The sequence below is a fragment of the Vulpes lagopus genome, chromosome 24 (assembly GCF_018345385.1).
Source record: "Vulpes lagopus strain Blue_001 chromosome 24, ASM1834538v1, whole genome shotgun sequence".
In the NCBI taxonomy this organism is placed as follows: domain Eukaryota; kingdom Metazoa; phylum Chordata; class Mammalia; order Carnivora; family Canidae; genus Vulpes; species Vulpes lagopus.
In genome coordinates, this window is record NC_054847.1 from 25,400,906 (window position 1) to 25,416,467 (window position 15,562).

The 15,562-nt window shown below is 35.2% G+C and overlaps 1 protein-coding gene across 1 annotated transcript in view; it reads left to right on the forward strand.

The window, feature by feature from the left end:
* The window catches only part of ARHGAP15 (Rho GTPase activating protein 15), a 610,515-nt gene that overhangs the window by 398,974 nt on the left and 195,979 nt on the right, over positions 1-15,562 (forward strand). The window lies entirely within an intron of this gene.

The window sequence follows — 15,562 nt, forward strand, 5'->3', positions numbered from 1 at the left end:
CAGACATCCTCAAAACTCCTTTGAGTGTTACCTTAAGTCCAGTTTTATTTTTAAATATTTTATTTATTTATTAATGAGAGACACAGAGAGAGAGAGGCAGAGACACAGGCAGAGGGAGGAGCAGGCTCCCTGCAGGGAAGCCGATGTGGGACTCGATCCTGGGACTCCAGGATCTCGCCCTGAACTGAAGGCAGGCACTCAACCCCTGAGCCATCCAGGCATTCCCCCTTGAGTACAGTTTTAAAGAGTAACAGTAATTTCTCATTAAAAGTCTTTATTTCCTACTTGAGTTTTTCCAAGCACCAGTGAAGAAGGGTTTTATTCGGTTTTGTTCTTTCTGATAAGGCAAAGAAGGGCAATTGAAATCACACTGACACCTTTAAAAGCATGCTATGTTCCCAAGCTTAGTATCTTCCTCCACTCTGGGTTTTGCTTGTAGGATACTTCACTCCAAATGTGGGCAAAACAAGGCCATTGTTTTCCTTTGATATTCTGGCCAATGTATGAATAAAAATGCATTTGTTTCTGGGTATCATAGTCTAAGGTTTGTTTGGAAACCTGCAAGTACATTGGGAATCTAGGACCTCATGAGTCGTTCAGGGATGTTTGTCTCTCACTGATGAACATTAGGCTGAGTTCCCTGAGGAAACTTAGGGCCACCTCAGGGATGAGAGGTTTCAGATGCACCCAGTGGTCTAAAACAGGCAGCTCCACACACAGTGCAGGTGCAGAAGAATGACACAGTGGGAGAAATCTCCAAGACTGTGATTTCTGCAGGCATTGGTGCAGAAAGGAGAAAGGCCTGAAATCAGAGATCTCATGATTCCAAGGATGAACATGTCTTTACAGAATTTCAATCTGTAGAGCAAAGCCCTAAATCCTTGATTTATATAAGCAAAGCTTTGAATCTCAGTTTAGAGCATTGCATTTGCCTAAATGAAACAATTATTGAATAAGTTGTCTCTGAAGAAAGATAATTTATTACACCATTCACATGATGGCAAATTATTATAATGATAAGACCAAATTATGTTTAAGGGTAAAATGTATTTAGACAGGCTGAAAAATGTACCTTTCCTCCCCTAAACCTTTAAATACAGTGAGAACACTCCATTTCCCCGTATCCCGGTATATCTGAGAAAATCCAGGCAGGGTAAGCATTTGGGTAATGGCAAGTACCTTGGATTAACTTGAAGCCAAATTGGACACTCGCTTCCTCTTTCTGTTTCTTTCCTGTTGTTTATCACACTTGCCCTCTTGTCCTCCATCTCAGCCTGTCCCATACCCTACACAAATGAAGTCTTGTATTTTCTGTCCTTGTAGCTGAAGCCTGCCGTCAGGACACGATCTAATAGATAAATCTACATTAAAGTGCACATGATTAGTGAGGTCTGAAGTGAAATCCTTCCATGGGATTTAAAGAAAAAGGAATAAAATTCTAATTACATAATTTTAAGCATAAGCAAAATTGTATAAAAGGAACACTTTAAGACAGTCATTACCTCCAAGCTTCTGAAGAAAGATGCCCTAAATATAGCCTCTGTAATTAATGTTAAGACTAACCTTGGGGACTGGTGGTGTAAAGTCCAGGTCTGGTGTAAAGTCCAGGTCTCCGAATTGATAATCTTTCATTTCTAATTTCTACAGTACTTCACGAGTCAACGGTAGTGAATAATCATGGATTTTCTAATATTCTTAAAATTCAGAATCTGCCGGCCCTTAGGGAAAATGAGGAAATGAGACACTATTTAAATTTCATACAATGGAAAACATGAGATGCATTTGTAACTTGGTTTCTTACCACTTAGAAAATTACATATATGGGATAGACACTCAATAAATATTATATTAATGAACATCAACATATGTGGCACATCTTAGTTTAATATACCTCTTTCTGTGACAACAGATCAGAAAGAAATGATAGATGCTAAATATGCATAAACGCACAGAAATATTTCAATAGAACTTTTTAATGTAGACCTATGTGACAAAATCCTCCAGAAGCAGGAAATCTGGTTTGTATTATACTAGTGCTAGATGAGTTTAAATAAGGGAACAATTGGTATTGGAATGTCTTTTTTTTTTTTCTTTAAGCCAACAAGTAATGTTTTGAGTAACTGGAGTGTGTGCAATGTTTACTAGAGGGTTAACAGCCCTCAAGTAGTGAAGAATGAAGCCGAGGAGATGGGTCTCCTACACCACTAAAAGAGAACTTGCCTTACCTTTCCACTTATGAAGTGATAGTAGAAGTTAAAAAGCCAACCTCAATGCTAGCTTTAGGCCTTTATCTATGCATTTCTTTGTGTACAAGACCTACAATCACGAATGACAATGGTATAAGTTGTCCACGGATAGAGTTTACAATTAGGGGAAATGATATGTCTTTTCAGCTCTATTCTAGAAACCTTGCATTTGTATTTCCTAAGCTGGTGTCATTTGTCCAATAATGGAATGGTTTGTGAAATACTTAAATTTTGAGATTTCTATTGTGTCTCTTAAAGATTTGGAAACTGCTACCATCGGTCTTAAAGCATGCTTCAGATGAATTAGATATACACCATAGAGCATTCAAGGACAATCAATAGCTTTATCTTTCAATCGTTTTCAAATGAGCCTAAAGGAACATAAACCCATATAACAAAGAAATGTAATTTATGGCATGATGTTTTGGTAATGAAGTAAATATCATTATTTTTGGTTTATAATAATATATATATTCTTACATATACATATATGTATGCATATGCACACATACAAAATAGTAGGAAATGTGTAAAATAATAAATAAAACCAGAATCATTTTTATAATCCCGCTGTACACAGATAATGACCATTAATAGTGTACTGTATAATACACAATACATATAACATATATATTACAGTTATATATAGTGTAGTGCATAATATATATAATATACATAATACGAAACATGTGTAACTTAACTGTTTCAGGATATAATGTGAAACTGAATACCTATCATAATGATGTTTCCTTCTTAAGTTGGCTATAGAGCATATACCAACCTGAGTGTATTGCTCAGATGTCTTCAATGTACGAAAATATTAGAGATTGCAGGTGCCGTTGTTACTAACTCATCAGTTACTAACTCAGCAGAACAATCCTAGCGCTGTAGCTCCATGATATCCGGACTATGCACTCTTTGTTCTTTGCTATAACTCCAGTGCCTAGTCCACTTTTGCAATATAATAAGTGCTTAATCAATATGTGTTAAGTTGTATGCAAGGTTGGAGTTCACCAACTCAAGGTCTTTTCATCCAGAATCTATTGGAGTTTCTCTTTCCTTCTGTTTAACCCCAGTTGAGCACAGGTCCATTTGCCAAAAAGGGAGGGTTGCGTAGCAGAAGTATTAACAATACCCACCTGACACCCTCTCCTGTGTTATCAAAAAGAAAACAATAATCTTCTTTATATTTCCTGCGAAAAGGAACTTTCTTTAGTCACGCTCACTGTCATGGCCGGGAGCATCTTCTTTAACAAGAAGAGAGTCTGATGACATCAGAATTTCTCAGAAGTTTGTCTGTGATCTAAATAGGATTTTACTGATGGTAGATATACTCAAACAGGTTGGTAGTTTATTTTGTCTTTGTGTCTGGAATTCTGCTTCCCTACCCCACTTCAGAGGCCGCAGCCAGAAGGGCTCTCTCCCTCACCTGAATGTTTAGCAGAAGCAAGCCATCAAAACCCTCCAGGAAGTGGCTAGCTAAAGGGTCTGAATTAGAGGCACCTCCCCAAAGAAGATCAAAAGTTATGCTCCACCAACACAGAGACACTGAGAAATGGTTGAATGTGTTCTAAATTAAACTGCCCTGGTGGTGAGCAGAGATCTGCCAAAATCTTTCAATTAATCACTTTTACCTTCAGGGCAGAGTTAGACTGAGAGTATTTCAATAGGTTTTTATTGGAACAGGGTTATTTCAGATATTAAACTATGTTGCACAAAGTAAAAATAATGTTATTTTTAAGTTGCTACTCTTGTTAAATAAAAGTTGGCAAGCATTCTCGGGGCCTGTATTGTGTCTGTGTATTTGTGTATGTGTGTGGCTTTTTTCTGTGCCGTAAGCCTCATTGATTTAAAAAAAGTGAACAGCAATGAATTAGGTGGTAAACATATTCATACAACCATTTTCATTAATAATATGTTATAAATAATAGAAGAAAGGTTTTAAGTGTATAATTCTGTGCAACACAATTGAGATAGTTTGTTTCTTTTTTTTTCCTACATCTTCAGCAGTAAGTTAATTAGAATCACCTGCATTTCCTTGGGTGGACACCAAATGGATTGCAAACAAAAACAGATTAAAATAGCTGCTGGAGCTCATGGCATACAGATGACAAGATTCACAAAAAGGACAACGAGGCACTGAAAATGTTCGCTTTTCAAACAATTTTAGAGGAAATTTAGCTCTTGCAACTTCTCAGTAAAAGCTGCTTGTAAGTGTTTTGCTGAAAGACTAGAACAGCTTTGTTTCTGATCCCTTGATGAGTGAGAGAAATGTTTAAGAAAGATCACTTTACAGAGAGATTCAGGCTGAAATGCGATGACTGTGATTCAAGCCAAGCCAAAAATTACAGTTCAGAATGAAAGGGGAGGGACGTGGTTTGGGAATCCATTTTCCCACATTCCTGAATCTCAATCATCCCAGCCAATGTTTAAAAAAAAAAAAGTCCAATGGAAAACAATGAGGTCACTTTGTTTAGATGTTTAAAAAAAAAAAAAGGGTGGGGGGATCGAAAAGAATGAGAGCAAATATATTCAAATCAATATCTATTTCAAGTATAATGGGATTAAAGGCTAGACTTTATGTAACTATTATGAGTTCATCACAAAAGGAGCCGTTTTTCAGCGTTTTCTTCTTGTTTGTGTTGGTAAGCCTTTTAGGGCATGTCTTTAACTTATAAAAGAGTTTGTTGCCAAATTTTTAAAACAAGAAGTGTACATGGGCATAGTCTACAGATCATTCCTTCCTAAGCTCCAAGCTTTCCTTATGAATAGTACCTTCAGGAAGCTGGGTTTCTTTCATTAAACCTGCTATGCCAATCCCGTGGCAGTGGTCACCCACTGCTGTTTGAATTTCACATTATGCTAGTGCATTTGCTTGCAAACTGCCAGATGATAATGGCTGATCAAATTAGACTGTTCATTCTTATTACTCATATTTATTTTAAAGAAACACTCTGAGCAAGTCAAAATTCCAAAAAAAAAAAAAAACTATTTATTTACATCAGCATGATCACAGCAGAACATAACAATGGAACTCAAACAGAAAAGAAACTCAAAGAATGAGATGCAATGGACCAAATACCTTCCAGACACATGAAGTTTTTCCTCAAGATGAGAGCTCTCACTTAATGTTAATCAGAATCATTGGCCAATATTTGTAAGAAAAAAAAAAGAGAGAGAGAGAGAAAGAAAAGAAAGAAAGAAACATGTAAAAGAATTTATCAAAGACTATTTCCAGGTACTTTGCTTCCCATTTTGCAGAAATCATTTCAGTTCATTATCTTTTGTCTTGTCAAATCAAGGATATTGGGTTTCCTAGTGAAATTTCACAGACAAATTCAAGGATTCTCTGGGATCCTCCTTACCTTGAAATACTTTCAGAATGATTCTAAGATTGATAGAATTCTATAAACCATATTTGTGTCTACCATGCTGCAGGCTTCATATTGTTGGGCCTCAAATTCTTGGCTGAGTTTAGACAAATATGTAAGGATCAATGTTTGAGAAATGGGGAACCACACATAGGATGCCATCTTTAGACTCCCATTTCATTTTACTCCGGTATTGGGGAGCGTATACGAATGACTTCCACCTGTATCACACTGGCATGTTGTAATAACTTCTTTAATAACTTCTTTCCTTTTGTTTTTAGCCTTATTTGCCTAACAATTAGTATTCTATACATTTAAAAGGCAATTGGCTTCGTAGTAAGTCTAAATGGAATGAATGCAAGCTGAACAAAATGTGTGGAGGTTATATGCAAAAATAAACCTAATGCATAAAAACAATTACAGTAAATGGAAATCAGGATCTAGCCCTCAGCACTGATGTAAGTTTTCACAGGACTTTTTACATACTATTATCTACTGTTCTGGACTCTGATGGTATGGATAAATATCTCCAATTATGACATTATTAGTGAAATATTATGATAAGGACTAAGTATAAATATAAGGAGAAAACTCTAATAGTTAAAGATAGTGCATATTGAGGAGAATGGCTTTTATGTTTCCAGTGACATTTAAAGAATCCGGTGTGATTGTCTTGTTATTCTTAAAGTGTCCAATGTCTGGCTTAAAAGGAACTGGAGAGATGGGAAACTAATCTAATAAATGGTTTTCCAATTTATTTTCTAACAACGTCACTCTACACAAGAATAAAAACAATTCTTAATAATGGTAGGGACACCTGGGTGGCTTGTTTCTGCTCAGGTCATGATCCCAGGTTATGGGAGGTGGGGCTTGGTGCTCAGCACAGAGCCTGCTTGAGATTCTCTTTCCCTGTGCCCTTCCTCCTTCTCGTGCTCTCTAAACAAACAAACAAATAAATAAATAAAGTCTTTAAAAAATGATAAGAAGAATACTTAAAAGCAAAAAAAAAAAAAAAATCAGCCATCTCTCCCCCCATCTGCAAATACTAGAGCCATAGATCTTTTCAAGGTATAAATGGTACAATACAGAACCACCAAGAAACACAACTAGTAATGCTCTTAACACTCAGGATATTTTGTCCTTTTCCTCTCCCAATTTTATTTTTCCAGGTGATCAAATAGGATAAGACTGAGCAAAGAGCAAGTATGACATGAATGAATGATTGAATGAATGAATGACGAATAAATGTGTAACTATTTTTGGCTAGGATCCTTAACAATTTTGTTTCCTAGTGTAACACCTTAAACAGATGTGAGTTTGGCCGTAGGGGGAGATTTGATAATGATCCTACACAAGTGGCCAACGAACAGTCCCTGAAGAAAAATCAAAATCTCTCCCTCTGATCCAAAATTCTGTATTTGATACTATTTTGTCCTTAGTCCCATATATTATTTAATTTTTGCTATTTTAGTTTTAAGACAATAATTTAAATCTGGAATTTGGTCCTTTTCTATAACACTATCTATATAAACAATACAAAATAATGTTACATTTGTTAGCATCACAGGTCATAAATAGTTTTCTCAGAAATAAAAAAGCACCCTTCTCTTAGTACCTCTTTTTCGCTCGAACATCTCTTTAAAAATTTTAGCAACAAAAATTTATCTCTTTCATATCTTAATAGGACTAAAATTCTTCTTTTCCCTATGAATCTACTACAAAATATCTGGTAGATGAGAAACTTGTTTCATTCATATGTAAGTCTTTGAGAAAAAGACTATTACCCAAATCAATCGAGCAAGGAAAGTTAAAGATAATGTATAGAATTGTCAAATCACTCTGATACACCTGGCAATAATATAACATTGACTTTCAACTATACTTCAATAAACAAAGTTAAAACTAATTGAAAGTAGTATGATATTAAAAAGAAAAGACAGGCACGGGGGGAGGCACTTGATGGAATAAGCACTGGGTGTTATGCCAAATGTTGGCAAATTGAACTCCAAAAAAAAAATTAAAAATTAAATAAATAAAAAAATAATGAAAAGGAAAGACAATTGTGACAATTGCCTCTATAACTTTTTATAGCAGAAACACAAGGAAGGGAAAATAATATATCAAAATGAGGTGAAAATATAAAAGGAAGGGCTTATGAAACAAATGGAAGAGTAAAATATAATAATCTCAGTAATAAGGGGAACATTTGAGAAATCATAAGTGATAATAGAACTTCTGTAAATATGTAAAAAAGGACAGGAGTGAAAAAAATAAAAGGAAATGAGGGGTGTACTTAACCTGGACCCTATATTCACATATTTTCCCCACATTAGAATTAGAGACACATGAGTATTTTAAATATTCATAATGTAATTCAGGTCATTTACATCCCATATGCCGACAAAGAAAATTATTTTATAGCAGTTATCCTCACAATCTAATGAGACTTTTGTTTTCAGTATGAAAAAGTCTATCTTTATGAAAAGCAATATAGGGCCCCATTCAAGCTGGCATACTGAAAAAAACATGTCTGATTCTCCTTCCTCGAAAAATCCCCATGAAATAATAGAAAATATATGTCAAAAAAGAAAAAGAATAATAATGGTGCTGAAAACAGAAAAGGTGCCATCAGCCCACCAGAAATAGAAATTGCAGGAAGACAGAAAGCAGATGGGATCAAACAAGTGGAGAAATTAGAGCAGAAGAAACACCATTCCCAGACACAATAATTAGGCACAATTCTTTCCAGGGATGTACTAGAGAATATTCAAGCTTGGAGTTTAATAAAAAGAGTAGAAATCGGCAAGAGGATAATAAATAAATAATTCACTAAATATCAGATCTAATATCTGGGAGACCTGGGCCCCTCTCCATTTATCCTGTACCAAGGAAGCACCTGCAACAGCTACTGGAGCCTGAAAACTAGTCCCATAAAGACAGAGGAGAGACTGGTGGCACCTGAGAAAGAAGGCAGTGCAGAATAAGGTGACTCAGGCCCTCTCTACACATTAGACGCAGAGTTAGAGAACTTTGTACAGAAGCAAAGCCATTAAAGTATTATTATTCAAAAAAAGTTTCTCCTTCCTTTGGTAATTGAAGAATTCCTAGCCCACTGTCTACTCACCCCATCATCCTGTAAGAAACTCTCATTCTGTCTGCCCATGTAAGATTGAAGCCAATTGGAGGAAAAAGAGATGTGTGCAAATACAAAAATACCCTTGACCAACCATATATTCTCATTAATTCACTCTTTCAAGCATAATAGCAATCTGATGTTTGAACAGCATCCATCTTAAAGTAGTTTTAGATGGAAAAAGAGACAATAAAGGGAAGGATATATCAAGAAAATAATATAAGGAACTTTTCTGATTGAAAGGGTCAAGATATAGACAAATCTGAGGAAAATTTTACTTCTACAAGTTTAAAGAGAAGAATCTTTTTTAAAAATCCTGAAAGAAAAAGCAATTGACCTACAAAGCATCAATGATCAATTTAATAAAAAGACTTAAGAGCAGAGACACTAGAAGATAATGAAAGTTTTTTTTTTCAAAGTTAGTAAAGTAAAAGTTTGTGAAGCTCCAACAAGTATTTAAATCAACAATTCATTATGAAACAAAACAATCATGGAGATGGAAGAAATAAGAAAATTTACCGGGATCCCTGGGTGGCCCAGCGGTTTAGCGCCTGCTTTGGCCCAGGGCGCGATCCTGGAGACCCGGGATCGAATCCCACATTGGGCTCCCAGTGCATGGAGCCTGCTTCTCCCTCTGCCTATGTCTCTGCCTCTCTCTCTATCTCTCTGTGTGACTATCATAAATAAATAAAAATTAAAAAAAAGAAAATTTACCAATCACGTACTTTGATGAATATAGAACTCCTAAAAATAAATCCAAGAGAGATAACAGTGGAACACAAGAGAGGAGCAGTAGTTCACTGGGACCCTGAGCTGCACTGTCCAATATGGTAGTCATGAAGTTACACTATTTAAAATTAAGTAAACTAAAAATTCAGTTGCACTAGCCACATTTCAAGCACTCAGTAGTCAGCCAAACGTGGCCTGTGGACCTGACTTAAACAGGTAGATAGAACATTTCCATCATGTAGATAGAATCATTAGTACATTTCCATTGTCACAGAAAGTTCTTTTGGGCGGTGCTTAATTTGAAGAAATGAAGGAAACCGCAAAAGAAGACGAGAACACATCAGGCCTTGACTTTTGGGAGAGGTCATTTTTGAAGCAAAATTTTAGTGTTGAACCCAAATACCTTTTTTTTTTAATAGCAATTAATACTGACTTATAAGTAAGCCACAAAATCTTTATCTAAGTAAAATAAAATGATCAAAACTTTGAGAATACAAGCAATAATGTAAAAGGATAAAATTGGAACTATGAAGGAGAGAAGGGGAAGGAAGAGGAAATGCACTATTTCTTATTTTTCTATAGTGCAGAGGCAATTTGATTTAAGAAACTGAAACAGAGGGATCCCTGGGTGGCGCAGCGGTTTGGCGCCTGCCTTTGGCCCAGGGCGCGATCCTGGAGACCCAGGATCGAATCCCACGTCGGGCTCCTGGTGCATGGAGCCTGCTTCTCCCTCTGCCTATGTCTCTGCCTCTCTCTCTCTCTCTGTGTGACTATCATAAATTAAAATAAACAAATAAATAAAAAATTTAAAAAAAAGAAGCTGAAACAGGTCACTGTAACTAATAATAACAGAGAGAGTACATAGATAAGTGGTAAAAACTATCCACTAAACTCATTATCTTTTCTAATAGGGAGTCAATAAATACCAAAGTTAAATTAATAAACAGAAATATGGCACATTAACATAAAATGAATAACAACAAAAAATTAAAACTGAACTGTTAACAGTGAGGATCTTTGGATAGCAAAAGTGGGTAGATATAATGTTTTTCTATAATATTTTGTGTGGTTTAATTTTTGTTTTTTTTTTCCCAAGAAATGTATTTGCCTCTACAGTGAAAAAACTCTATTCAAAATGGCTATTATAAGTTAACATGTAGAAAAATATTCTTGTTTGAGCATCAGAATTGTGTCAACTATCCTAAGCTAATCATTCTTGACTCCTTCTTGAAGGATGATGGATAAAGGATGAACTTCTTGAAGGATGATCTTCAAGGCATCTCCAAGGAGTTAATAGTTAAATAAAGCCAGAAAATAGATGCAGCATAAATATCAGTCACTGAGACAGAGTAGAAATTAAATTCAGAAAGAGTTTCAGGTTATATCCTGTACTCTCAGTCATTGAATTTAAAGGCTGAAAACAAAGAAGTTGGTGATAGAAGATTGGAGAAACTCAATTTAGAGGAGGAATAGATCTGAATGGCACACTGACTTCCCCTCGGGTTTGGTTCTGAACTCAAGCAGGGCCTTCAAAAGACCAAGAAAGAAATGTGCAGCTCTCTTTGGGTGCATTCTGGGTGTTCCCATGCTCATTGGTTTTTGCCAGAGGGAAAAGCCAGAAGACCAAAGAATTGTGAGAATGACTCTTCTTGCGGTAGCTCTGGCCTCCTAGGAATTAGGAAGTGCCATAAATTTCAGGAGAGGGGCTGTTTGCGCAAACTTCCCAGCCCACATTTCAGACTCCAGGGGTTCAGATGCATTTCGTTATGTTCCAGGAAAACAAGCAAGCTTTTGGGGCACACCTCTCAACCAGGTTCAAAGTCTACGTCTCTGTGGTTTGTCCATCATTCAAGCTACCAAGAATGCTACCGAATCCACAGTTTGCAACTATTTTTAACAGGCTCATCTGCATTGTTGAAAACTGCCTGTATTTTGGCAGATAAGCCAGTCAACTCTGGAAACCGTGCTGGTCTCTTAGATTTCTTTTTGGAAAGTGTCTAAGATTTATAGTGGGAATTACTCATGACAGCTGCATTCTTTCCACTGGGTTTAGACCCACCATTTGGTCTAATAACTCCTAATTGTGTGTCTATCCTAGTCTAAGCTTCTTCAGAAGAAAAGGTGGGGGGTAGAGGAGAGAGACTTCTGAGAGTCTCCTATAGCGATACCCAGTGATTTTTGTCAACCGTAAAGACTATTTTGAAGCTTAAGAAGGTCAGCTGATGATGAACAAATAAATGACATTTCAGTGAACATGGATTTCTTCAGAGAATTTTTCATTACTGTCATCAATGCCAGTTTGATAAAAACAAAACAAAATAAAAAAGTAAAATGACTTAGTTTCACTGTGTTCCCAAGGTATTTTTAGCATAACAAGAAAAGTTCTTGTCAGCATCGAGTCATGGTATTTTCTTGAAAGAAGTACCTTTCAAAGTGATTTTTTTCTCCAAACTTCACCAGAGCACAACATGGGTACCTTGAAGACATTGCACATTTAAAAATCATATGAGGTCTAATTATATTTCCAAAATAAGTAGTTTCCAATCCAGCAAGGATAATGTGGTCATGAAAAGGATGTCCAAATCCACCAATTTACATTGGTTTGGTTTGGCATCACTTTCAAAGTTCTTGGAGCAAAAAGAGGATGGCACGTGAATCATTGCAATTTGGGTAATAATTCCTAGGACTTGGGGTTTGCCACTCTGTGAGGCATTCAGGAGAAAACTAATCAACTTCAAGACTGTACCTATATAATTTATAACTGCTAAAATTCCCTGATATGTTCCAGATTATTTTGCAAAATGTAATACCCTCCTTTTTAATATGTACTTTGTCATTTTCACTCTATTTATGTAATTTAAAAAGTATGATAGCAAGGGAGCATGAGCCATTTGAAGCAGGAGCCACTAATGTCAGAGATTGTTATCCTTCACAAGATATATGGTGTTGATATCTCTGAATCTAAAGGGCTTGGAAGTTGTGTCAAGTTAGATTCAAATTGCATCTAATATGTTTTGCTTTACTCCCTCTTACTTTCTGGTTTCTATCTTAAGCCACAAAGCAGTTTTTCTGTAGTGACTTAGTGCTACAACCATAGTGGTGGCACTGGTCTGAGTTACGTTCTCTGTCTCCATCCCCAGCCCTCCCTCCTTTTATCCCAAAAGAAAATTGGGTTATTAATTTAGGATGAGGCTGCTTTGTTTAAACAGTATAGTGTTTTCCAATTGCTCCAGTGTAATATATCCAACCCATACTGCTCTTTCAAATGTTTTTGATTACCGAACTTAAAAAAGAAAGAAGAAAGAGAGAGAGAGAAAGAGAGAGAGAAAGAAAAGAAAGAAAAGAAAGAAAGAGAAAGAAAGAAAGAAAGAAAGAAAGAGAGAGAGAGAGAGAGAGAGAGAGAGAAAGAAAGAAAGAAAGAAAGAAAGAAAGAAAGAAAGAAAGAAAGAAAGAAAGAAAGATCTTTTACTGAAATTTATGAAACACCAGGGATGGGGAGGAACTTCTTATGTTGTAACTTTAAATTTCTAGAAAAGGAAAAGAAAGTTTCGGATCCTGGGGAATTTCAGTAATTGAAACTCAGTTTACAACTCTAGGCAACATATACATCTACAGTTGCACATAAAATAATTAGAAAAGAAAGAGTCCTAGCTTCAAAATAGAAATGAGCTCGATTTTGTATCTTGAATAAAGAGATATGCATATAAAATAAAACTTAAGTAAGGTCCTTATTTGCAATAAAAATTCATTGACATTCAAGTAATATCATTGACTATTGACCTCTGATAAGGGTCCAGCTAATTAGCAAAAAAAAAAATTAAAAAGAATTATATAGTAGATTTCCTTGTTTGTATTGTAATAGATTTCAAGTGACATTTCACCTTGAATCATTATTTTAAATAGGGTTAATTTGACTGATTTTATAAAAAGCATATTAGGATTTCTCACTTGGGGAATGTGGGTCTGCATATTGCATCAATGTTTCTGTTTACTAATATATTCTTTTTCTCAAATTCTTTCAAAGAAACTGATAACTCATGGGAAAATACCAGACCACTTTCATTTGGTGAAATTTAGTCTGTTTGTGGTGGCAAGCAGGATGACATTATTCACCAATCATGGTTTTGAGTGACCTTTGTCTAGTTTTAAATCTCAAACTATTACCAAAGGCCCCAAACTTGCCACCAGAAACATTTTTCTATGGATAATATGGAGCCCCTTAAGGTGATTTGGAAGAAGAATTCCAAAATATTTTCCCTCATGGCCACGTAGTTCAGAAAAAAAATTAAACATAGTCCCAAGAGGGACTATTTCAAAAGGGACACAATTACTTGAAAGCTTTGATATTTTTAAAATCTATCATATTATTTAAAAATTTTATGGGTTAAATCTAGGTACCAGACACTACCTAATGACAAAGCAAGGAAAGTAATGGGTAGTGAATTATAAAGTTCTGGGTATATGTATAAACTGAAGACCAATATGGTCACATACTAAAACTAGGAGTTGTTGGCATATCAAACTCCAATAAAAAATATACAAAAAAAAAAAGAATGGAAAAAAAAATAAAACTAGGAATTGTATACTAGAAAACTTTTAGGTAGAATGATTGTTACAGTGCAGTTGTCATATGTACATTGTACTTAAAAAGCAAACATGTTGGAGTCACTTTTGATGAATGGAGCTATTTTGTACATTAGGAAGAAATAATTTGTGTGACTTTTATAAATGTATGTGTCTTACACATCCATATACATACTAATGGGTGTCCAACCTCATCTTAATTCCTCACAAATTCATAATTTTCATGAAGGAACAGAGACTTAGTAATTTATTATTAGATTACTCTAGACCTACAAAACTCAAACCAATTAATACACTTGTTAATAACAACTATTGCATTTTATTGATATTATTCCGAATTGCTCTGTGGTTTATCACATGGCTGGGTCAAAATCATGAAGATGAACAGGTGGGCAGAGAGGGTTTGTAGGGGAGGGAAAATACTTTGTATCATTTTTTAAATGATGGATACATGTCATTATGCATTTGTCCAAACACAGAACAGGTACACTACCAAAATGAACCATAATGCAACAATTATGATGTAATAATGTGGGTTCCTCAGTTATAAAAAATGTATCACTCTAGTGGGGTGGTGTTCATAACGGGGAGGCTATGCATCTATCAGGGACAGGAAGCATATGGGAAATCTCTATACCGTCCCTACAATTTTGCTGTAAACTTAAAACTACTCTAAGAAAATGAAGTCTTAAAAAATACTGAATGATTGTTTCGAATTATACTATTAATGCCAGTGTTGCAAATTATTTTATTCTATCCTAAACTACTGATGAAATATTTTGCACCATGGCAGAAATGTTCTTACTATCAAAGAGATCATTTCATGTCAGCAAAGGGCTTTACAAAGCCCTTATTCTGTTATATTATGACAATAATTTCTACCAATTTATTTAATACTTTTGATCATAAATTCAAGTGTTTAATCATGGTGCTACACCATTTCTCTAGAGAAGCAGCTGAGATAGTTAGTTGGTAACCTCATCCCTGGCCTCTCTGAGGACCTGGACACATCAAAGAATATACACTCTTGACATTAAATGTTATCCACATTTTTTAAGGACAATAATTGTGTTTCAAAAATGTTTCTATTTTCATTTTTCCTCATTTTTTGATAACTTGGTCATGGAAATAACTAGATGCTATAAATAGATGTGTAGAAAACAAGTGGTTGATTATCCAAATCCACTGCCAGGATAAGTTATTCTGAATTATAGATGACCAGTTTTAAAATACTCTGAAAGTAATTTCAGCATTTTGCCAAGGACTTCTTTATTTTCCATCCATAAGGGAGTACTCCCATTACCTGTAATACATTAGAGATTATCAAACTAGTTATACATCTGGAATAGAATTTTCATTCTGTAGTTTAAAGTAATCGGAACAATGAAAGTTATGTTATAGTGATTAGAAGAAAAAAAAGAATGGAATTGGATAAGATGGAATAGAATAGAATAGAATAGAATAGAATAGAATAGAATAGAATAGAATAGAATAGAATA